Raw genomic sequence first — 25970 nt, forward strand, 5'->3', positions numbered from 1 at the left:
CCTGCATTTCCTCTGCTCCCCCATGCGTCTTCAACTTGCTGGTCTCGGGCATCCTCAACAGGATAACTTCCTGGAGCAACACATTTCACTGAGTGTCAGAGACCAGGTTGCCCAGCGAGCCACTGGGGAGGAAGGCAGGACATGTGTGGCCCCAGAGCCTCACTCTGAGACCTGGAAAGCAGCCAATTTGGTTTTAGAGAATCAGGTTGTCCTGTTGTCTGGGCCACATCAGGCCTGGCCAGCCAGAGATTCAAAACAAACTTGATGCCGTCCACAGCTCAGTGGCGTGAGGTCATTCACTGGCTGTTCCTTTAGGAAACAAATGCCAGCAAGTGGTGTAAGAATACCAATGCCACTGCACACTCTGCCAACAGGTACAATCACTATTGTTATTTTCCTAATCCATGCCTGTTGCAACTCAATCAAATTAATGCTTCATTTATTAGAAAATGTGATTTTGGCAACACAAATAGGGTAGGGCTGGCCCCAAAGTCCCAGTCTTTGGCCACTGACCCCTGCATGTTCCTCAGCCTGGGACGGATCTGCTGCCCCAGGACCCTGCCTTGGCCTGGGCATTGGCAACACAGAAACTGGCTCCTCACAGACCAAACTGAAAAGAGGAGGCTGGGGGGTGGCTGGGAGGGTGGAATTCCTGAATGTCTGTTGCCTAGGAAAGAAAGTTCAATCCCAGTTAGCTTGTTGCTCACACAGATTCTGAGAAAGACTCAGAATTTCAGAGATTCTGCCTGTTGCGATATCATTATAGACTTACTAACTAAAAACAAACATTGTGTTTAAGTGGAAGAGTAACATCCAGACAGAAAAGTGCACAGATAATATGTGTACTGCCTGATGATTTCTTACAGACTCATCCATGTAACCAGCTCCCAGATCAAGAAACGGAACCTTCCAGGAGCCTCCTGGTGTCCCCTGAACCACTACCCCTTCTCCCAAGGCAACCACAAGCGTGAGTTCTACTTCCATAAATCCATTTGTTCTGTTTTTAAACGTTATATAAATGGGACCATACAGTGGGTGTTCTTTTGTGTCTGGTGTCCTTTGCTCAGCATCCTGTTTGTGTGATTCCTGTGTGGTGTTGGGGTTTAGCAAGGTTGCTGCCGATTACGGAAGTTCTTTCATTTTCATGTCATTTCATTATTTATTTATAAAGAATTCCATCATGCGACATACTGTAGACACCATTTTATCCATTCTAAAATTAATGGGCATTTTGATTGCTCTCTCTTTTGGAATATTATGAGTAAAGTTGCTGTGAGCATGTCTATGGTGCACATGTGTCCATATTTCTGTTGGCTGTATACCTAAGAGGGCAATTGCTTGGTCGTGAGGTAGGTGTATGGCCACCTTTGGTATATACTGTTGAATAGCTCTTAGAGAGTTTATACCAATATATATATTCACCACGGTTATGAGAACTCCATTTGTGCCACATCCTTGCCAACACTTGGTGCTGTCTTTTAAATTTTAGCTATTATGTGGGGTGTGAACCCTCATTCCATTGTGCTTTAATTTGAGATTTCCTTGATGACTAATATAATTGAGCACTTTTTGTAGGTCTGTTGACCATTTGGATATCCTTTTTTATAAAGTGCCTGTTTAAATTTTGCCCATTAAGAAATTGTACTATCTTATTTTTTCTTATAAGAATTCTCTCTTTACTCTGATTTTGAGAGTCCTTTGTCAGATAGATGTACGACGAAAAGCTTCTCCCATTCTATGGCTTGGCTCATTCCTTACTGACACATTGTCAAGGAAGTGGTAAAATTATTATTTTCTATTAGATAAATAATGATGAGGTGTTATTCTTTGTCTCTAGGAATGTTTTCTGCCTTAAAGTATCTGATAGTAGTATATAGCTAGACCATCTTTTCTTTGGTTATTTTGCGTGCTATATTTTTTCCCATCCTTTCAAACTTCCTTTACTCTTATATTTGAGGTATGACTCTAGTAAGCCTCAGTTAGTTTTTTCCACTACAGTCTGATAACCTTTGTCTTTTAATTGCAATATTCATTTACATTTATTGTAATTACTAAAGTTTATTATTTTATTGTTTTCTCATTGCACCCCTCCACCCTGTCTACATTCCTTTTCCCTTCTTTTTGTGCTTTTTAGGTTAGTTATTTAAAAAATTCATTCCTCTCTCATATTAGTTTGTTAGTTATACCCTCTTTTTACAGTTCTTTTAGTGATTATCATAGAAATTATAATATCTTTCCTTGACTCTCTTAAGTCTAATAAAATTAGTTCTTTCACCGCTTTCTGAATGAAGAGACCTTAGAACAGTTTAACTCCATTTCCCTCCCTTCCTCCTTTTGTGCTATTGCTACATGTGCTTTAATTTTACATATATTTAGAACCCTCCAGGACATGGTAACTGTATGGGATAGTTAGCATTCAGTTCTATTCACCCACATACTCACTGCTCTTTGTTCACTCCAACACCTCATGTTACTGACTGGGGTTCATTCTTTGTCCCTGAAGGATGCACTTGTGCTTCTGGAAGGCTCTGGTCATCTGAACCCAACCAGGGGTTGGGACTATTCAAGGGCGAGGCTAGACTTCTGTCCTGTGAGGGCTGGTCCATCTCTGGTTCACTCATTCCTAGGGGAGCCTTCAGGATTCTCATGAGAACCTGAACTCTTTCGACTATTTGTCAGGGACTCTTCTTTTTGCTGAGCCCCAAACTCCAAATCTTGCCCCTCTAGCGTGGTGAGTCTGCAGAAAGCTCCACTCTGCTCCTCCTCAGTCGCTGCTCTAGGTTTTGGGATTCTGTCCCATGGGGAACAATGGCCGCCAAGCCCAGGGTTCCTCGTTGTTGGCTTCCCTCTTCTTCTGGACAGGCAAATCCTCCTTGTTCTGGGGGCTCGTAGTGTCCTTCAAGCAGGGTTTATATATATATGTGATTTGCCCAAGAGCACACAGTAGGTTTTGGGCAAAGCCAAGGCTTGAACCTGGGACCCTGCCACCTGGTCCAGGCTCTTCCTTGAGGCCATGTTTTCTGCATCACCTCTGAGGCTGGCTTTGCAGGACTGAGGAAGGGGAGGGCAGATCCTCGACAGGGATGAAAAGTAGATGTGGAGGCAGCAGGAAGAGGAGCTGGAGTGCAGCAGGACTCCTGGTAGCTCCAGGCCTCAGGGCATGGTCCTGTCCTGAAGCCCTGATCTCAGCCTGAGAGACCCTGCTCTGCCGAGTGACTGCCTGGCCAGCAGCTGATGACCCCTCACAGCTGGCTGAGCCTTTGCAATGTTGGCCAAACTAAAAGTCAATTGTAGAGCGAGTGACCTTCTCTTAGGGCATTCTCACATCCACTTTCTACTAAGGGTACCAGACCATGGCAATATGACCATGCACAGCCTCTTATTATATATGGGCCTCCCAGGGAGGAAATGACATGCTGTCAATATCAAGTGAGTGTTTGCACCTGCAATCCCAAATTCCACAGGCCAGCCAGATCCCACTCTGTGGCTGCTCATGTTACTCAGGGTGAGGGTCTGGGCCTTGTCCTGGGCCTTGTCCTGGGCCACATGGACACACTCTTAGCTGTGTCCTTGGCATGGAGATTATTTGCCAGATGAGCTTCTTTTGGAGAAAGGGAAATGACAGCTCTTCACCTCTGGGGGATGCCATCTCTCACTTCATTCCCTCTCCACCCTTATGGGTTTCCTTGACTCCCAGTACAAGCTGCTTCTTTGCTTCCACAGTGCAACTTCCAAGAATCTCTTTTTGGAGTCAGTTCGGATCATTATCCACGTCTTCCTATGTTACTACCTGGAGAGCCAGGTGCTGAAGTGACATGCTGGCATCAGAGAGAGCGGGTTTTACTCTAGCTCTGCCGTTGAGTGGCTGTGTGAACATGAGCCACTGGCCTACCTCTTCCGGCCTCAGTTTTCTCATCTGTTAAATGAGGATGTGACAGGAATTTAGGCTTGTTTGAATATAGAATGAGATAATTGCAAAAGACTTATCACAGTGTGGTTGGTGGTAGTATTACTAGCTTTATTATAGGCTTGTCACCATAGATATAAACTGTGTTAAATACTATGTTATCTAACTATGTGAAAAATCTGTGTTATCATAGATTTAAATCATGTTAGCTACTACAGTGCCCATGGAAATGAATCTCTTCTCCTTTGATTTTGCAAACACATGCAAAGGTGCTTTTAGACTGACTGCTCTCACCTTCTAGCCTACTCAGAATTTGTGAAAAAACATTAGCCTGGGCTGCCTGCAAGTCTCCCTCTCCCAAAACCACTACCAGAAAGCCTGTTCATGATCTTCCCCTTTGGAAACATTCTTGGTAACTCCAGGACAGGATCACACGCACCCTTGAATGCTACAGCATTTACTTTCCTTGCCATCACTGGGAGCTGACAGGCTGTCCCGAGTCACTGGTTAACAGTTTATGTGTATGCCCTAGTACATGAAGATACCATAAACTTATAGCAAGCAGGTAGGGGCCATGGATATATGGTTTTATATTCTCCAACAGGGAATTTCCCTGTAATTTCGTGGCTCTAAATCAGTATGAGACTGATTTAGAGCAGAGGCTTTGTGGTAAAACAGGTCTGGAGTCAAATCTTGTCTCTGATTGTTATCGTGCCTTGGGAAAGTAGAGATAATGGTTCCTGCTTCTCAGGAATTCGGTGATGATTAAACAACGTTTTAGCATAGGCTTGGCCCATAACAAGTTCCCAATAAATAGTAACTATAGTTAATAACTATTTGTTGACTAATTAATTGCATTAATAAATTAATAGGAACATCTGTAATTTTGGACATCTCCCTCAGGGTGTACCCTAAATGTCAGCTTTGCATTCATCAGACACCTAAGTGAGCATGTGTTTAGCTGCATGTGGTTCAAGAATATCCTAGATCTGATTCTGCTCTGCAGCTCTCATGTTCATTAAGCAAATGCAGGGGAATTAGCAAGCCACACTTATTAAAAACAGGCCGGCCTAGAGGAGCCTCTCATGTTTAATACATTACAGACCCAGTGAATTGTAAAAATAAATGAAGGCCTGCAATTCTGTTGTTTTCAAAGCTCTTAAAATTTTTTTTCTCTTTGAACCTCAGGGAGGAAATATGTTTTGAAACCGTGGGATGTAATAAACGTGACAGCATCTTCTTAGAGATTCACTTATGACCTGCACTCATCCTGACAGTGTCACAGGGGTATTAGCTTGCTTTTCCAGTAAGATGATCACCTGAACGAGTGACAGCAATCAATAGCTTTAAATAGCTTTAATTGTCAAATGCATCTTAGATGATATTCATGCTTAGAAATGGAACATTCAAGCAGCTAGAACGGAAACCGCCCAGGGGTTTGATGGTAAATGTGGCGTTTATAGTTACAGAATGCAGTTGGGTGGGAACTCTTGGTCAGCTGCTCCCAACCTTCTCGAAGTAAGGTCCCTCCACTGGCCTCTGGTACAGTGGTCGTAAGTAGTCAGGCACTTCACTTCCGGGGACAAGCTGCACAAGATGGCTTTGCAACGCTGAAACGTTCCCAGACAGGGGTCACGTTTCCAAGACTCGGTAAGGATGAAACGTATTTGGTGATGCTTCCCTTTCTCCATCTGTCTCCCTGGTTCCCATATTTCTTTGCCTTTCTGAAGTGACAGGTTAGGATGCAGGAATATCCCAGAGACCACCGAGCGGGGGCAGCACCTGCTCTTCTTCCCTCTTAGTGGATGTTCTGGCTTCCACTCAGCACCCTGGGCCCTGCGCTCTGAGTGTCACATTCTTGGCCCCACGGTGCCAAGGTACCTCTGGATTGGCCATTTTAACTTTGATTAGTCCTCAGCCTGCCTGTGTCTCCCCATCACCACCCCCCAAAAAGCCTCATGTTGAAATTATAGCCTGTGAGATAGGCTTCCTATCAAATTTGATGAATAGATTTGCTGCTCTCATGCCTCAGGTTTTAGGGGCCTCCTCTCTTCCCTTTGGGCTTCCTTATCTCTTCCACTTTTGCCCAGTTCATGGGGTCCACTTGACACACAGCAGTTGACTACGGGACAATGTTAGAATCCTCCAGCGTATGCACATTCCCCTGGAAATAGGGAAATGGGGTGATATGAAGGAGAGATTCCTCATTTCCTCTGGCCAAGCGTCATTCCTGCCTTGGTGACGTTGCAGACACTTCCTCCAGTTGGCTTCCTGATCTTTGCATTCTCCTTTTGGGCGGCTCCCTTCCTACCCTAGGCCTACAGCCTTGAGAGAACTTTATCCCTTCTTGGTCCATCCCATTCAACCTAGTCTAGTCCAGCCAATCCAAACCACATGCTGGCCAGCACTGGGAGCCACCCCTGCGCTTGTTCTCTGTCCTCAGGAGCGCCATTAACTGATGTAGTAATTTGTTATTATACATTTCACACATGTTAATTTCAGGAACCCTGAAAACTAGAGCTAAGCACAAAAAATGAAAATAAAACCACCTTTAATCATAGTCAGATGGCATCTTGATAGTTTTAAACAAGGGTAGGTATGTATGTAGTACAGATGCCCACACATTTGGATTCTGGTGTTCTGATTGGATGTTAATTACATGTTGCCTGCATAATTTCCTCTTGCTTTGTTCATGAGAGTTTTGTCTGCATTAGGAGTCTGGACACATTCTTAACCCTTTTGAGTCTGCCATTAAGTGGATGGCAGCTGTAATATTAGCCACTACTTTTAATGGAAAAAAACCGCAGTCACTTTTGCACCAACCTAGTATAACTTGATCTCTGTGTCTCTCATGAAACTGAGTCCACATTAGGTACCTAAAAAGAAGATCTGGGTTGTTTACTTTTGTTTGGTCCCGGGGATGTAACCCCACACAAGGGGCTCCTCTTCTCTCCCAGCCTGGCTTGTGAGAGTCATCCTGAGTTCTGAAGATAAAGGGTTAACCAGGGCCCCCGCGTCAAAGGGCTTTCAAACACGCAGCCATGGCAGGGGCCTCCAAGCCTCTTGCAGTCACTGGAAGCCTTATCTGTGAGAGCGATCATCAGGGAGAGTCCGTTTTATGTGCTACAAAGGCGCTGTTTTCTTCTCTTCGTCTGACTGGAGCTCTTGAGATGGAAGAAAACTGTTGGCCACAGTTCTGAAAACTGCAGATAAAGGCTTTGATTTGTTAATTAAATTTTTACTATCTGCATTTGATATCTCAGCCAAATTGTATCCGCTGCAGGAACAACAAGAAAGTCTCTCACTTCAAAGGGGCGCCCACTCGGTGACCTGTAATTATGGAATTTACTGCGGGGTGAAGCGCTGTCTGGGGCGCACCTGCCGCCCTAGCGCCCCCACGCTGCCCCTCAATAGCAGCCCCTTGTCCGGGCAGGTTTCGAGCCAGCCCCGGCTCCCCGGCTCCCCTGCTCCCCGCATGCGCAAGGGCGGGGTCTGGAGGAGCCGCGCAGGGCAGTCCCTCGGGCCGGCCGGGCCGCCCACACCTGTCCCTGGGGCGCGCTGGCCTCTCCCCGGCAGCTGCTGCCGCCCCGCCCGCTCCGCCGCGGCCCCCACGCGCTCTGCAGAGCGTCCTTGGCAACCTGAAAGAATGGGCCTTCTTGTCCTCTCTCCTCATAGATGTCCCGGTGAAAAATGGCCTCTTTAATGAAAACGTTAAAAGGCCGGAGCCACGCTGGGTGAGGTCACCTGCTGGCTCCAGGCGGCGTGAACTGGGCCAGACTCTCCCGCTGCGGCCCAGGGGCCACCCCACCCTCTGCCCTTTCACTCCCCCTGGGGCAGGGCCTTATTAAAGGATGTTTAGAGGCCCCCTACGTAGGGCTGCTGCCCTGGGAGGGACGCATTCCGGAGTCAGTGCTGGCCATTTTTTTTTTGCGTGAATGGAATCAAAATCTGCTAGTTGTGTAAAGGATTCCATTCCTCTGGTTTGACATAAGCAGAGTGGGGTTTGAGACGCCTGAACAACGCTGCAGGATTTTCTGGTAGACTGCTTCCAACGCAGGCTTTGCTTTGACCAGTTTTTCTTATTTTCTTTCATCTTTAATTTTAAAATTCAATTTTAGTACTATTGTTTTAAATTTTAAAAAAATCAACTGTTCAAGCCATTTAGGAAAGGTGTAAAGTATATTCCAACTGGTGAAAAAGTACAAAATGTAATTTAAAAAAAAAAGCATTTTGGATCTATATAATTTTCATAGAAGAGATTGGGATGTATTTTCTCAGATGAAAGGTCTGGTTGTTTCAGCTCTGGGGGTCCCCCGATGACTCTTGGGTTGGTCTACATAAAGTAGGAATTCATCCCGGAAAGAGGAAGTGGGGGGAAGATACACTTGCTAGTGAGCTTATGCCACATCCAGGATACAGTCTCACATGAGACGTGGAATGTTGAGCGATTGATCTGGTTTTGAAAATACAGGCTTGCTGATTATCAGACAAAATCCACCCTCTTGTATCTGTTGCAAAGTTGACCATTTACCATCAATCCACCTGCCTCCCAGGGCTCTCCTCAAAGAAGACATCTGATTTCATTTGCTGTTGGTTGGTTTCTTCTGAAAGGTGACTTCTGAATATCACTGTAAGGCTTTTAACCAGTAAGGATCCTAATGGTGTGAGAATGTTCTATTGCTGACCTTGTCGCTTGAAGTCAAAACCTTTTTAAAAACTCACAAACTCTTTGGTAGGCTCTTGCCTGATGCCTGAAATAGAAGACACAGCAATAGGTCAGGGAGCCATACAATTCACCGTGAGCAGGACAGATGGCAGCAGTGATTTCTGGGATATGTGTGTGTGTGTGTGTGTGTGTATTGCAAAGGGTACGGATGAACAGCCAAAGAGATGCAGTGGGCAAGGATTGGGGAACGGTCTCAGAGCCTCCATGTCCTGTGGGTGTGCCACCCCCACAGTGCCTGAAGACGTTCATCAACCTAAACGCTCATCAAACCTCCGTTGCTCAAGAGCTTGACAGAGGTTAATCTTCAGCCCCACTCCTCTTGTGGGAGGTTGGTGGATGGGGCTGAAAGTCCCATCCCTCTGATCACATGGTCTTTCTGGCCACCAGCTTTATCCTGAAGCTATCTAGGGTCCCCACCCTAAGTCACCTCCTCAGCATAAACACCCGTGTGAGGGAAAGGGGTTCTTGAATAACAGAAGACACTCCTACCACACAGGAAACTCCAAGGGGCTTAGAGCTCTGTGCCAGCAACTGGAGACAAAGACCAAATATCTTTCTTCTACCATATGATGGCACTTAAAACTACTGGTTCTTCCAAAACACCTTCCTATAATTATTAGAGTGAAATCAAGATTGCTTGCAAAACAAAATATGGTAAAAGATGTATCTTTTATTGAAACGGGGCCGGTTCCCTTGTCCCCCTCACAGGGCATGCGGTGGTGATGTGGCTCGCTTCTGCAGTGCCTGGCTGCTCAGACCTCTAGGAGAGCATACAGACAGGCAGACTGTGGGACTCCGACCCCACCCCAGTGTCTAGGGGTGAATGTTTACAGCTGAAGCCCCAGTGGGCGTGTGTTACAGGTGCTATTTTAGGTTGCCCTCTGTAGTTGGCTTGGGGTAATCAGCTCCATTAGACTTCCTTATAACAAGGACAGAGGGATTTCTGTATCTCATGGTTTCTTGCCTTGGTGTACCGGAAGAATGCGATCATATGTGACTTTAGAGAATAAGTGCAAGGTTTTATTGAGTAGAAGTGGCTCTCAGCAGATGGGAGAGGCAGAAGGTAGATGGTTTTCCCCTGGAGTCGGGCTGCTCAGCGGCCCAGCTCTTCTAGCTCTTCTCTGACTGCTCCGTCCAAACTACACGTCCTTCCACCAGTCAATGGCCTGCCAGCCCGCCAGTGGCTCTTCTGCTGGTGGGCTCTCCACAACCAGGCAACGATCAGCCGCTTGTGTCTCTTTCCGCCGATGCGCTTCTCACGATGTCCAGTCGTTGCTGTGTCTGCCAGCTAGGGTCTCAGGTTTTTATAGGCCCAGGATGGGGGCGTGACAGGCCAGGGTGGTCTTGGGAAATGAAACATTTGGGCAGGAAATGCCTGTCATCACGTAGGTCGGGGGGGCGGAGCCCTAGCCAGGGACAGCCCTTCTCTACCCAGCACTTCCCTTCCCCCACTTCCGTATCAATATGTTTTGCATAATGAACTTTTTGTGTGCCTCTGAATCTAGAGGTGAGTTAACTAACCACACCTATTGGTGAGCTTTAACAAAAAAATATTACAATGATGTTTGTCCAAGTCCTGCCAATATCCTCTTTTACCATTCTCCATATCCAGCGGGAAGGCTTGGCAGACAGGCTCGCTTTGTGTATGAAGATGCGGGCTGGCAAGATAAAGAATGTGGGGACTCCCAAGGAGAGGCTCTTGCCTCTAAATACCTGAGAAGAGACACTCCCTCTAGAGGATTTTTATAGTAACTCCACTTATTGAAGGGATAGCTCTCTTTTCGGAAGCTTCTTTCTCTTCTACCTGTTCCCAAAACAAATGTGAACAAAGTAGTCCTAAAACAGAAATTGTCATGTCTCGAGGCAGGGGTGGTACTTTATGGAAAACGATCCAGTCTCCTATATTCTTTTGTGACCGTGAGAGGTAGTAGCCCACGTTCATATTATTTCTAACTTACGATTTGATGTGACATTATGGGTTAAGAGGAATAAGAAATTAGACTTGCTTCTGTGTTAAAGTGTAACTGAGGTGCTGTGATTCCCATTTTCTGTTTCCCATTTTACCTTGGGTGCTCAAGGGCATCCCAGCATCACCTGATCATCTCTTGTTAGAGAAAAAGCACATGGTTCTAACTACTGTTAGTCATGTTTCCCAAAAGATCATGAAAACTTGGGGGTTATTTGACATAACTGGTTTCTTCTATATCTACTTGGCCAGAGATAACAACAAGAAAATAGGATTATGATTCATATCTTCCATAAGTGCTGGAAAACAGTGTTAAAATTCATTTCAAGTCTGTTTAGTCATCAGCTGTATTAAGGGCCAGGATGGCATATTAAGATGGATACAGATGGCCCGGGATCAATGTGGATGGGCCCGATAACTACCATCCACTCTCCCTGTCTTTCTGGGGCCTTTAACAAGGTGACTGAGTGTTCTAATAAAATGCAGAGTGGACTATTTCCAGATGCCACCCTTCCCAGTTAAAGGAAAGCTGGGGAGTTCTAACCCATGGGGTAAGTACCCAGTGAAGGACTTGCCCCTGACTCACTCCTCCATTCTAGGGAGCCAGTTAATGAAAACCAAATGTGTGCTTTGACAGATCCTTTCAAATCATATCAGTTTGGCATAAATGGACTAGAGGTGGTTCCTTGGATACAGGCTGGGGTAACTCTCGATCTCCAGCCTTATTTCTGATGACCTTAGGAAGACAGCTAGCCTCTTCGACCAGTAATCCCTGGAAAGGCCATCTGAATGGGCCCAATGTAAGTAATCAGATAATGCAGACTTGGTTTGCTTTATAACAAGGGGGACTGATTGCCTACGGAGTGTATGCATAGAGAAGCTGGGACATGACTGACTGGAGGAGGTATAAGGCCCACAAATCTCTGAGCTTCAAATGGAAAGGAGAATGGATGCTCTAAGGCCCAGATGGTGAGCCAGAAAGTGTGGCCTCACTGGATCTGAAAAGTGGCCCACAGGCAGCCACCAGTGATCCAGCCCAATGTCCTGGAGAGGCCAGATTCCACCTGCACCCTCTGCAGCCTAATGTCTGGGTTGGAATCCCTGGCTTCCTAGTAAGGTGTCAAGCTGAGGCGGGAAAATAGAGTCTGGAGGCAGGGAACCTAAGGATGATTCACGCTGACTTCCTAGAACTGAATCAAAAGGTAAAACCTCACCCCTCCACACCCAGGTAACAAAAGGATCAGAGGTACTCCCTTTGCAACCACCCCCATTTCCACTGCAAGTCAGATGAAAACTGGAAGGTACCTTTGATTGATTCTCTCCTGCAACCAATCAGACTGATCGTGGGCCTAAGTCTTCGTTTGCATAGAGTGTAACCAAGTAACCAATGGGAAACCTCTGGAGGTTTCCCAGAAAATTCTGTAACCAGCACTCTTGAGGGGCTCACTTGCACCTGCACCCACTCTGTAGAGTGTACTTTTGTTTCAATAAATCTGCTTTCATTGCTTCATTTTTACATTGCTTTGTGTGTTTTGTCCAATTCTCTGTTCAAAATGCCAAGAATCTGTACGACTTGTAGTCAAGGCCCTCCACTAGTAACAAGGTGACCTTGGGTAAGGTCATGTGTTATCTGAATTATCTCCTTTACCACTGAAATGGGGCGAGCAGTAGCAACTACTCCTGAGCAGTTTTTGTAAAGATTATGTGAATTAATGCATGTACGTCCTCAGAGGACTCTCTGCTGCATAGTTATTACTCCAGTGTTAGTTATTATTACTAGATGGAGGCTGAATCCTTTTCTTGTGAACTTTATTTTTATTTATTTATTTATTGAGACAGAGTCTTGCTCTGTTGCCCAGGCTGGAGTGCAGTGGCGCTATCTTGGCTCACTGCAATCTCTGCCTCCCTGGTTCAAGCGATTCTCCTGCCTCAGCCTCCCTAGTAGCTGAGACTACAGATGCGTGCCACCACGCCTAGCTAATTTTTGTATTTTTAGTAGAGACGGGTTTTCACCATGTTGGCCAGGCTGGTCTCGAACTCCTGACCTCAAGTGATCCACCCACCTCAGCCTTCCAAAGTTCTGGGATTATAGGCATGAGCCACGGCGCCCAGCCTTCTCGGGAACTTTAAATATCTCCTTGGCATGCCCTATGGTTAACCTAAGAGTTGATAGGGTAAGACAGTCTTCTATAGCCAAATACACCACCATTGTCCCTTCTGGGTTTAGAGGGAATAGCACATGACTTGGAGGGCACTCACCAGCCCCTGTTTCCAGGAGACAAGTACAGGCTAAGGTGCAGTGTGGAACATGGAGTGCCTCCAGCAGAGGTTCTTCTCTGTGGACCCTGAGAGGCCATCAGAGCACAGACCCTGACTCTTCCTAGAGCCAGGAAGGTGAAATGCATGAGGTAATATCTCAGCTTGGCCACTTACTAGCAGTGTAACCTGGAGCAAGTCACTTTTGCCAATCAGTGCTTAGTTTCCTCATTCAGAACAGAGGGAGAATGACCAGTGCTTCCCTTCGGGGCTGTTAGGAGGATTAAATGAGTTAGTACATGCCAGTGCGCTTAGACTAGTACCTGGCAAAAGATAAGCACCATATGCATGGTGCTATTTTTATTAACACCTATTTTTATTAGGTGTTATGACTAATATTTATTAACTTTTTATGACTATTTTATTAACACCTGTTAAAGACCCATATTCTTGGGGACACAGCCTCTGATTGCCAAGCGGAAGAGTTAGTATTCATTTGTTATTCTGCCAATAAGTATTGTAAAATACTCAGCTAGACCCCAAGGATGCTTTATTGAATAGGACTCAGGTCTTCAGATAAAGCAGGAGATGGGGAGAGGGTGGCGCTGGCTCCACGGAGGGAACTTTGAGCTGCCGCTTACTTAATGAGCAGGAGCTCACCAGGCAGGTGGGACCCGGGGCAGGCATGTGAATGTGAGGGAATGTGTTTCTCCGAGCATTGGGGTTTGGGTAACAAGTGTCTGGGATGCCGAGGCATGGCGAGGGCGGGGATGGGAAGGTGATGATGAGGGTAGAGGAAGAAAAGAGCCAGCTCATGGGGCACCTTTGTGCTGTGTGGGGTTTCATCTCGGAGGCTGTGGGAAGTCAGGGAGGGCATAAGAGGGGATGTAACCAACTCAGGTATTCAGAAAGACCAATCTGGAGTCAGTGTAGAGAATGGACCTAGACCTGCAGCCGGGATCAGGGCAGGTGATGAGTCCAGGAGAGAGGGCCTGGCCAGGGCGGCTACAGCAGGGGAAGGGGACACACTCCAGAGGACTCAGGAGATGGGGTGGTGTTTTCGTGAATCAGATGTGTGTAGTGAAGGGGAGAGAGAGAGAGGAGTCAAGGATAGATTTCAGGTTTATAAACTTGTAGGTATTAGTGAGTTTTTTCATAAAAATGTATTTTATTTTTTAGTGGTGTTGGCAATAATTTAGGGACAATACCTTCAGAATGCTGAATGTCAAGATGATTAAAGTCAGCATCAACACTGGGTCATCCTGGACTGGAGAACTGCCTTGCAGCCCCTTAGCTCCTAGACTTTAAGGAAGCCATTTTCCCACCGCTCTGAAGTATACATGACCACGTGACTCCTTCAGGCTAACCAAAAAGTGTTTTATTGCTGGTGCCGTGTCTACACCTTTCTCTTCTCTTGCCATGGGAATGATGGGAGCTCAGGAGACGTGGAGGTGCCCTAAGCCTGGATCCCTGAGCCATCCCATGAAGGATAGCAGCTGTGGAGAGTCACCCAGACCTCTAGGGTACTTTGCATGGGTGGGAAATAAACTTTTGTGGTGTGAAGCCATTGAGATTTAATGGTTGTTTCCAGCATGACCTACCATATTCTGATTACACAGTGGAGAGAGAATGAATGAGATATGCATATTAAGCACCTCGGACACATAATAGCTAACCACAGCTGTTATTGGTATTAGCCTAGATCCTAACAGTAACTTCATCAGTGACCTGAAGCACTCACCTCGCTGAGGCTAAGTTTCCTGCTCTATGAAAAGAGTGAAAACAGGGGACTGTGAGGGTCCCTCCTACGGTGAAGGCACTGTGGATAGATATACTGTGAATATTGACACTGGGGAAGAAATGAAAAATGAAAAATTGTGGAGCAGAAAGCTTGCAAGATCCAAGGAAAAGCAGGAGACCAAGTAGTCAGACTCCTCTCAGTTTCCAGTCTCCCTGGAAGGGATCCGCCTCCTCCTCCAGGAGGAAGGAAGGGGAGAGAAAACGCCACTGGGGATTCAGGGCTGGCCGGGAGGCCTGTGGTTGACTTTCCCTCCATGTAGAATCAATGGGTTTAAGAATCGGTAGGATTTAGTAGGAATTTGTCTTGTAAGGTTACAGTGTATTAAAAACTCTTGGAAACTGAAGTCCCGTCCCTTAGAAATAGTAGTCAGGTGGTAGAAAAATCTGGAAAATAGTAATTTCTCAATAAATGCGTTTTTCTTTTCCCCTTTCTTTTCCAATCTTCATAACTAATGCCTATCTCTTCTGACTAAAGAGAACTGCCTCTCTTCCCTTCTGCTCAGATATAAACAAGTGCTATTTTATACATCCAACATTCACTTTGTGCGCCCGTATACACGATCTCTGGCGTTTCATCTAAGAAAGCCTGTAAGGATTTCACTTAGTATGAGTCAGCTTGCAACTTGCAAATGTTAGCTTCCATTGGTATAGAATTGTCTTGCTTTAACTTTCTATGTATTCATTTATTTTTTGAGACGGAGTCTCGCTATGATTGCCCAGGTCGGAGTGCAGTGGTGTCATTTCAACTCACTGCAACCTCCGCCTCCCAGGTTCAAGTGATTCTCCTGCCTCAGGAGGCTGCCTCAGCCTCCCAAGTAGCTGGGATGACAGTTGCAAGCCACCAGGCCTGGCTAATTTTTATATTTTTAGTAGAGACAGGATTTCACCATGTTGCCCAGGCTGGTCTTGAACTCCTGACCTTAGGTGATCCACCCACCTTGGCCTCCCAAAGTGTTGGAATTACAGGTGTGAGCCACCGTGCCCGGCCTCTTTCTTTAACTTTCATTCTTGAAGCATGTTTTCCCCATGCACAGTGTATTACTAGGTTGGCAGCTAATTTCCTTCTGTCCTTTGTAGGTACATACCATCGCATTGTTTGCTGCCTTCTGTTGTTTTTTTGTTTGTTTTTTTGTGGAACATTAGCTGTCAATCTACTGCTCACTTGAAGGTACTTGAACTTTTTTCCTCTGGCTGCTTTTTGTCTTTTTTTTTTTTTTTTTTTTTTGCAGTTTTATGATGATATGTCTAGGTGTGCATTTCTTTATATTTATCTTTCCTGGGGCTTACAGAACTTCTTGATCCTGTAGATAAATAATTAAACAATTAGTCATTCTTTTGCTTAACAGATATTTACTGAGCGCATACCCCGGATCTTGGAGGCTAGTGGTGGGAGAAGACAGGAAATAGTTGATCTCGGCGTGAAGGATCACTGGGACCCTGGGGGCAGGGGCAGGTGTTCTGGGAGCACATCTTGTTGGTTGCTGTTGAAAACAAGTCCTGAAGGACAAGTAGAGGATCGGCAGGCAAAGTGTGTGAGAAGGCTGGAGAGAGTGTTTCCGAATGTGGGTCTCCATCTGTAAAGCTCCAGGAGACGAGGGCATGAAGGGTGTGTGGAACTGCAAGGAGGCCGGTGTGTCTGCAGCGTGGTACAGGACAGCGGGGTCCATGGAGGACAGGGCCAGAAATAAGGTCTGTGTTGCCAGGGCCCGTCTCCAGCCGCTGCGTCTCTTTCGAGCTTTAGACAGATTATCTACTTCCCATATGACGTTTTTTCCAGGATGATTCAAGCCACTTCAAACTCAGCTTGTCTGGAGCTGACTCACAGTTCTCAAACCTCAGCCTCCTCCAGAATCCCCACCCCTGACTCAGTTGCTCTCCTAGAAAACTGGACAATGTTCGCTGCAGGCCTGGCAGCCCTGCAAGGAGGGAATGACTTGAGAAGAGTTTTTGCTTCAGAAAGCTCACCCTTGACTGCAGTGTGGAGCAAGGATTGGAGGGATGAACTGGAAGCAGGGGCCCCTGCGAGGGGACTGTTACTGTAGTGCAGGGGGAGAGGTTACGGGCCCATCCACACTGGCAGCAGCAGGGTGGTGGGAGGGTGGAAAGGGGTGAGCAGCAGGAGGGAAGCCGACTTGGTGAGATTGGGTGACTGATGGGAGAGGAGGCAGACTCTGGGTTTGAAGCACTGGGCCAATGGCAGACTCATGTAGGAGTGAGAGGGGCCCTAGGAAGGCAGGTGGTCAGGGTGGCTTTGGGCTTGTTGAACTGAAGTGGAGGTGCCCAGGAGGAAGCGGAGCTGCAGCTCTTAGTTTCAGGTGAAAAATCAGCCCTGAAGACACAGGGCCAGGATTTGTTACCCAATCTGTTGTAAAATGCGTCCTTCACAGTATGCCTTTGCTCTGAATAACTCTAACCCCACAGACTTACTCAAGTGTCACTTTACAAACCCTGACACAGTAAAACAAAAGTCTCTCTTTTTTTCCTCTACCCCCATTTTCATGCAGGAAATAACAACAAGGACCCAGGACAGAGATGAGTCTTTGTAGAACTTCCCAAAGTGATTTGAGGCCGGGAGACTGGGAGGCTACAGTCAGTGGAATACAGAATTGGTGCAAAAGCCGGAGAAGGCTGACAGTGGCCGTCAGGGAAATCTAAACGGGCCTGAGCTGACAACCCCGTCCCAAGCTTGGTGAGGCCCCACCTCCTGCTGAGAGAACCACCCATTCAGGCCCCCGGGCTTTGCAAATAGTTTCTGTTTAGTTTTCTGCTCACAAGAAGCAAGCCCATAAAAGACTTAGTCATAGGGCAGATTCAGCATTAGCTAGATATTGACCTGGACTCCTTTCACACCAGGTGAGTGATGTGTTGAATGTGGGAGCTGGGTAGAATCTAGCCTGAAAGTCTGTATTGACTTTGCGGGGATTATAAAAGAGAAACTGAGGTTGCCTAAATGGGAATGATTTTCATGTGTTCAGAAGGGTTGACCTGTGTGAGTCCCCCAGGCTAAAGGTGCCAAATAGAAGAAGACACTGAGACTCACCCCGGTCTGTTTCAGCCGAATGAACTGAGGTGGCCAGAGAAGTTTATTTTTTTTATTTTTATTTTGTTTTCTGAGACGGAGTCTTGCTCTTGTTGCCCAGGCTGGAGTGCAATGGCTCTATCTCGGCTCACCGCAACCTCCGCCTCCCAGGTTCAAGCGATTCTCCTGCCTCAGCCTCCCGAGTAGCTGGGATGACAGGCATGCGCAACCACACCCGGCTAGTTTTGTATTTTTAGTAGGGACGGGGTTTCTCCGTGTTGGTTAGGCTGGTCTCAAACTCCCGACCTCAGGTGATCCGCCCACCTCGGCCTCCCAAAGTGCTGGGATTACAGGCGTGAGCCACCGCGCCCGGCCCAGAAGTTTAGTTTTGAAACGGCCAAAGTCTCTTCCTGATTTGGTTGATCCAGCCGGGGCAACTCCTCACACATCCGAGGTGCTGACCCTGCAGGGTGGCTCGGGGTGTTTGGCTGACGTTTGAGTTAGGGGAGAGCTTTCACATCTGTAGAGTGACAGAAGCCCTTATCACAGCATGATGCAAGCCATTGCTAGGAAGACACCCTTGGGGGCCAGCCGTGCTCTGCGGAAACCAGCAAGTCTCTTTGAGTTCACAAAGAGTTGGCTTTATCCAAAAGTCATGCCAAGGGATCCTCCGCATGTTCCTGGAGTTCCCCGAGGCACGCCCTTCTGCCTGGGCATTTGTTCTCCACGGGCCCTGGGGAGAGCATCAGCTTTCACATACTCCAAGTCCCCCACCTTGTGACATCGAAAGAGGTATCAACAGTTTAAATCTGCACACTGAGCATGTGAAAAATTCAATTTCCCACCTCCCACAAATCGTCTAAAAGACACAGACTGATTTTATGACAGGAGTGTTTCTCTTCCCTATTGTTTACTTTCTTTAGTTCCTGATTCTTCATTTTCACCACCGTGATCTGATAAATAAATTCAACTTAACAGCAGCCATTGTGTTTAGGAAGCCCAGATAATTCTTATTTTCAAACTGTTTACCAGCATTCTCTCCTTGTGGAAAGTAAAACCCTTAGAGCCCAACGTGACTTATGTGCTGATATTTTTCAGATAATGGAGCAGCTACAAATAACTCACTTTTCCTGTTTCTGTGGCCGCTCCCTGACAGATGACGAAGCCATAAAGGGCGTGATGATTTCAGTACCCAATAGTGGAACCTCATGTTCAGATTCAAACTCACTTTGTTCTTGACTGTGTGGCTGAAAGCTGGAAAATAAGCTGTGACTCAAATTTTTGTCTGGATAATTTATATTTTGTTTAATTAATTAACTAATAATTTATGAACAAGTTGTGGGTTGTTAGATTTAAATGGACGCAACTGAGTGTGAGTTCTAACTTTTCCTTGTGAGACGGGACCACTGGCTTCAGTTTCTGTGCAAAATAAAAATCGAGCTATGTGATTTTTAAAGTGCATTCCAGCTGTTTTTTCCCAGGTCTGTGATTGGAAAATATCCCTGACTCATAGCCCTTGCTTCCTGGTGCCCTGGCCCTCACCCCCACGTTGGCCCAGCACTTAGGGCTCCCCTCCCTGGCCTCTGCCCAGCTATGCGATTTGGCGCCCTCTTCCCTTTATAACACTGGTGCCCTCTCCCAAGTCCAATTGTGAAAAATTCTGAGGCTAGGTTACCCCACGCTATGTTCCTGCTACCCCTCCTCCTGAAGCCTGCTCCCTCCCTTCCCCAAAGCCAGCAGAGGAAAAAAACAAGAGTAGGCCAAGTTCATCCCCCACGTTCCCTGACCCTGCCCACATGCCCTCATCCCCTCTCCTGCCACCAGCAACCTCCCTTCTGAGCCCCAAGTCAGCATTCTCGTCCTGCACAGACCTTCCTGTGAAAGCGGAAAGCCACCTGATGAGCAAGTTCACAAGGACATGCCAATGACTGTGCTGTTTCCTAGATGGGAGGATTGCCCATCTATTGGATGTTTTTTATGTGCCAGGTGCACGTTTACTCCTCTTTCAACAATGTGATGAGGTCATTATGATCATTCTCATCTATAGTGCATGCTGTAGAAGCCCTGAGCAGCCCTCGCAGGGCCTGCCATGTGAATTACCTCGCCAGTGACTGGAATCTGCTTTAAGAAGATAGAACTGGTGGACAGGCATGATGGCTCATGCCTGTAATGCCAGCATTTTGGGAGGCCAAGGCAGGCATATCACCTAAGGTCAGGAGTTCAAGACCAGCCTGACCAACGTGGTAAAACTCCATCTCTACTAAAAATACAAAAAAAAAAAAAAAAAAAAAAAATTAACAGGGCATGGTGGCAGGTGCCTGTAATCCCAGCTACTCTGGAGGCTAAGGCAGGAGAATTGCTTGAATCCGGGAGGCAAAGGCTGCAGTGAGCCGAGATCGCGCCATTGCACTCCAGCCTGGGCAACAAGAGCGAACCTCCGTCTCAAAAAAGAAAAAGATAGACCTGGGGCACCGATGTTCACACAAGGTGATTACTGGAGCCAGTGGTCCTTTGGCCTTGAGACTGTGGAGCCCTGGTGCTGCCATGGAGGGAGGCAGAGGTGCCTTCCCTGACCTCTCCCTGCCAGTGCCATTTGGCTCAGTTCTACAGACAAGTGCCATGAAGACCAGCTGGCTACATGGCTGCCTCTGTGTTCCCTGGACAGGCATCAGGCAGCTCTGGGCTGCTCCCACCACCAGTCATTCTCCTTCCACTCTGGTGTCTCTCCAGGGCGAGTCCTCACATTATTGCACATTATTTTTGGTGGAACGGGAAGGGAATGTCACTAGCTTTGCTAAGGTTCATTATGTTAATATTGTAATTTCCCTTAGGAAAACGAAGAAGAAAAACATCTAGATGCCAGGCACTTGTTGACTTCCAAGAACAAGACCTAAAGATTCACTGCAGAATCTAAAAACTGTGAATCCTGGACAGCAGCCTGCCAAAACCCAGCAAGTTTGCTGATGTTGATTGTGTATGTGTGCCAGGAGTGGATATTCAGGCATCAATTTCAGCCTATCTCTCCTTTTTAGATCTGGGCACAGAGGTCACTCGGAGCTTCCATTTGGACCGCTGCCTGTTCATGGGAAAAGCACCGAGCTCTTAACCTAGGAAGGGATGCTGTGCTGCGTGCTGGCATTGTTGTGAGGGCAAGAGAGATTTCACGCCTGCTGTCCTTCCTCAGATGGCTCATTATGTCGGGTTTCAGGGAGACAATATGCAAATGTTGAGTCTGTGCCTCTAACAAACTCATCCTGCATGAAAAATCATTATTTACTTCATTTTGTGCCTTTTTAATTTTTTTGTCTCACTCTGTCACCCAGTCTGGAGCGTAGTGGCGTCATCTCGGTTCACTGCAACCTCCACCTCCCAGTTTCAAGTGATTCTCTTGCCTCAGCCTCCCAGGTAGCTGGGATTACAAGTGTGCACCACCACACCTGGCTAAATGTTGTATTTTTAGTAGCGATGGGGTTTCTCAATGTTGCCCGAGCTGGTCTTGAGCTCCTGACCTCAAGTGATCCACCTGCCTCAGCCTCCCAAAGTGCTGAGATTACAGGCATGAGACACTGCCCAGCTCATTTTGTGACAATTTTTAATGATGAGTTGGTATTTAGATCAAAAGATCCAACCTGAGCAATAAGTTTGAGGGAAACAAAGGTAACTTGGAAACATTGGAAACTCCTATTCATAGCTTTCCTGTTATTGGACCACTTGCTTTAACTGGTGAGGCACAGATAGTCTCTCTTTGCATCCCACTTCGTGCAATGAACATTGAGATTAAGTATGTCTGCTCTGGGCAGTTTGAATTGATGTCCTATTGAAATAAGGGAAGGGGGAGTGACGTAATGTTGTCTGATCTCTGGCATCTCAGTAGGAATTGAAATGTGCTCAAGTCAATTAGGTTATGCTCTTAGATGTCTTCTTGCTCATTAACAACACAAGGAGCCCTTGACTTAAATGACACTAACCACAGGCAAGTAAGGTGTGATCAGACGGACCCAGGCCACAAACAGTTCTGCAAATTCCAACTGTTCCATTCACTGCCCTTTCGGGAGGGAATCTGAGAGCTACGCTTGATGAGGAAAAACCCTTCTCTGGTAGTTTGCTTGTTCCCTAGTGGTCACCTCATCCCTGCCACATGCACAGACACGATGAGCACCCATTTGCAAGTCATTGCTTAGGAATTGATCAAGGGTCAGAGATGAAGTGGAGGGAGGCAGTATTTTCAGTGGATGTAAACCCTGAGCCCATGTGCTGATGCCCCAGGGCATGTGTGGGGCACTCGGGGTATGTGTAAACATCTGCCAGCCTTGGACTGGGGTGGAGAACTGTCCCGAGTGTGCCCTGCCTGGAGTCACACAGAAGGACCTTCGGAGCCTGGAGGTGACAGTCACTTTTCCAGCTATTGTTTATCTGCTCAGACACAGGCCTGGCCTGACAAAGTCAGGGGTCGGGAGAGAACACTTCAGCAAGGAAGGAAGGCTCTGAAGTCAGTGTGAGACTCTTCCATTTGGAGTGTGACCCAAAGGGCTCTCCTGAGCCCTGGGGCCTGAGCCCTGGGGATGGACACACAGGCCAGCACATGGAATGCTTGCAAGCAACAGGCAGCTTGAAGTAATTAGGCATGAATGAAATCACAGCAGGTCTTGCAGCTGATACCTGAGCGCTCCATTGGCAACTGAAGTCATAAAAGTCCACTGAGAGAGGCCAGAAAAGAATGTCAGAAAACCCAAAAGGAATAAGAAAATGTTTTGAAGAGGAGGAGTTTTTTTTGAAAAGGTGCCTTGACAAGTACGGTGGGATAATGGGCAATCCAGTTGCCTGTGTGGATCCTTCAAGTGCAGGTTGTAAGCAAATCTGCTCCTAGTTAGTGTCACCCCTGGGACACAGCACATCGGGGGTGATTGCCATAGGCTAGTGTTTGTGAAGCCTTTTGACTATGACTTAACCTAAGAAATACATTTTACAACCTACCCTGGTATTATACTCACACACAAACGCATGTGTTTATAAAAATGCATGCACACATTTCATAAACGCATATAACCTCAGTAAAAATTTCATGAAATAGTACTTGCCTTTTCCACCTATTTTGCATATTTTCAACTCTATTGTATTCTATTCTGTTCCTCTAATTAATTCATTCAAACACTACAATTATGTACTTTATCAAATTGATTTCAACTATTGGGGACATTGTCCACTAACGTTTTGAAATCATATTGTAGATGTTGAGTCATGTATGTGTGTCCTGGGTTGCAAAGCAAAGCGCATTTCTTACCGTGAGTTTTAATCAAGTGACTTCTCCTGCCCGCATCCTACAAAGCGAGGAGCCTGGACGCTCTTCCAGATGGGAAGTTCCCTGAAGGAGACACTAGACAGAGGAGAAGGAAAGACTCTCAGCAGCAAATGTTGAAAAAGATGAGCTCATGTTCATGCAGTGGGTCTGCATCTTCTCCGTCTAAACAGTTGTTCAGAGACAGGGATTCAGCAAACTACACTCTGCAGACAGGATCTGGTGTGCTGCCTGTTTGGGTGTGTGAAGCTGCAGGGAACACAGCCCCGCCATCACCTTGCCTGTTGCCTGTGGCTGCTTTTGTGCTGCAGCCTCAGGGTTGAAGAGTGGCAACAGAGTCCAGGTGGCCTGCAAAGCTGGCAATGTTTACTATCCAGTCCTCTGCAGAAAAGAATGTGACAGCCCCCCACCGTCAGTGCCTTAGGACTGGTGTCCTGTAGCCCTTCCATAAATGCATCTCAGGCTGCAGACTGCTTTGTGGCACCTCGGTGTCCTGTAGCCCTTCCATAAATGCATCTCAGGCTGCGGACTGCTTTGTGGCACCTCTGTTATCTTGTCCTAGATGATTAGTTACCATTAATTGTCAATAAATAGCAATTTTGGGGACACAGCGGGCATTGCAGATAGAATCCCCCTCCTCAATTCCCACACACCTGATAAGAAGCTATTGGGGGAGAAAGAGCCCATGCAAACTTAAGTGGCTTGTGCTTCAGGTTGGGTGATCTGGGAGCAGATGCTGAGATGGAGCTCGGGGTGCAAGATTAACTCCTGTGGAAAGAATGGTGAGGAAATGAGATTGAGCAGAAGTAAAAGCTAAATGGCAATGTAGGCCCCAGGAAGCCTCAGCTCACCGGACGGGGATCGCTAGAGCCAGTGCTGACTGCCAGAGCCATCATGGGGCATGTTACAACCCTTCCTTGCTCAGTCAGTGATGTGGGCATGACCTCAGGTGAGGCAGCTCTCTGCAGCCCAGGTGGAACCCAAAGCTGCCTGAGGACCATCCTTCCTGCCATGGGGCAGCAAGTCGTTCCTTGAAGGCTGACCTGTGCCTCAGATGGCCTAGCATGGTCCACCTCGCGGCCACGTGCCACACTTCTCCATGCATCCCGGGGAGCAGCTCCAGCTCCTCCATTGTTAGGGTGCACTTTTCTTTCGGGGGGAAGCTTAGAGAGGGAGATTAGTGGGACACATTGCACCCCTTTGCTGCAGTGAGTGTCAGGACTGAACTGGCAGTCCTAGCATAGTGCCATAGATCCACTCTCCGTCCAGAGTCCCCTCATCCCTAGACACCACTCCTGCTGTCTCGGTGTCCTACTTGGTGGTGTGACTCAGACCCTCATTCCTGAAGTCCTGGTTGCCATGATCTCCTTGAGCTGGGTTTGCTGTACATGCCCACGGATGGTCACAGTTAGGTAAGGGCGTGCAGGAGGTGCCAGCATGAGTCCCCTGAAGCCCACATAGACTCATGCCTGCCATTGTGTATCATGGCAACCCAACCTCCCTCTGACAATCATGGAAAGGATGCTGGCTCCTTTCCTTGCACAGGAGGACCTCAGAGTGCCCAGGTGGCTGTTGTGCTGTAGCTCAATGAGACCCTGGCTCTGCTCCCCGGAGGAAAAGTATGCCTTTTGGGGAACCAGTGCCTCTGACCCTGTAGAGCCCAGTGTTGTGGGCCTTGGAAGCAAAAATTCCCCCAGTGAGTCACTGGGAGTGATAATCCCCACTAGATGCCAGTAGCATCCCCTCAACAGTGACAAATAAAAATGTCCAGACATTGCCAAGGTTGCCTGCAGCTGACAGCCACTGGCGTGTAGACCAGGAGTGTGTCTTATTTCGTGCTGTTTAGCTCCTATGAGCTCTGCAGATTGCGAATGAGTGAGATGGGAATTCATTCTGGAAACTGGATCTCGCCTGCCCACTTCTGGAATCTCATTTTGTGGAGCGATGATAGCATGATGGTAGCTGAAGAAGAAACAGCTTTCATGAGAATCGGAACCACAAACAAACAAAACCCCAGAGGCCCAGCCCTCTTTAAGTGCCTTTAGAGCACGATGCCACTCCAAAAGGCTAGAAGCCTGTGGTGCACAGGGGCTTTTAGCCCCACTCTCCCTGAAGGCACAGCACGCTGGCTGGCAGACAAACAAAGCTTAGTGTCTTCCTCAGGTTTCAAGATGTTGTCTTGATTTGGCCACTGTTACCCACATGGAAACTTCTGACAACTGGATTTTGGAAGTTCTGTTTTCCACATTGGATGAGACGAGCTTTAAGATTTGGACTAGAATCAGAGGGAAGATTCTGTTAATTGCCCCTGAATTACCTGGGACTTTTGAGATGCTGCAGACAGAAAATGTTCCGTACACATATCCTGAGAAATCATTTCCATCTGAGGTGATTTGGATCAACCGACTTTCCAAGAAGGGGATGATGTGTCTATTTCCAATTGAGCCTTCCCAAGAAATGGACAGAGCAATTGCAATATTCCATTACTTCCTTCAGGTTATTAGTTTTAGGCACGGCCCTGATCCTTTCCAGGCCGTTCTGAGACTATGAGAAAAACAACATTAGGAGTTTATGCACAGGAAGGCACCACACAACACACATGTAGATTACTGCCGGGAGGCACCCTGCAAGGTGACGGGTGCCTGAGTCTGCGGATTCGTGGGCCCCAGGGCTGCACAGACCTTTTTGTGCCACCTCCCAGTCTCTACGGTCTTGATTGCAAATGTTGAGTTTTGGAAGTGGCCAGGAAGTTTGTTCCACTCTCTCTCTGGAGCCATCAGCTCTTCCTTTTTGGCCTTTTCTGGGAGCCCCCAGTCAGCAGCAGCTGTGACTTGCCTGTGACTCTCTATGCAGACCCCACACACAGGAGCCCATAGTGCCGGGGACTGCACCCTGTCCTCTGTTTGTTGTTCTCTGTTGATTTTTATTTCATGCTTACTGGGTCCTTCAAGAACATCTTGGCCCTCATTCTTCTAACATTATGTACAGCACTGCCCTGCC

The 25970-nt window shown here is 47.2% G+C and overlaps 1 long non-coding RNA gene across 1 annotated transcript in view; it reads left to right on the top strand.

Annotated features, from left to right (window-relative positions):
* LOC112426110 (uncharacterized) overlaps window positions 1–25970 on the top strand; it is a 47428-nt gene that overhangs the window by 3945 nt on the left and 17513 nt on the right. The window contains exon 2 of the long non-coding RNA XR_011617145.1: window positions 867–967. This is a non-coding gene — a long non-coding RNA (uncharacterized lncRNA). The remainder of the gene's footprint in view (window positions 1–866; window positions 968–25970) is intronic.

Source organism: Macaca nemestrina, chromosome 19 (assembly GCF_043159975.1).
Source record: "Macaca nemestrina isolate mMacNem1 chromosome 19, mMacNem.hap1, whole genome shotgun sequence".
Taxonomy (NCBI): Eukaryota; Metazoa; Chordata; class Mammalia; order Primates; family Cercopithecidae; genus Macaca; species Macaca nemestrina.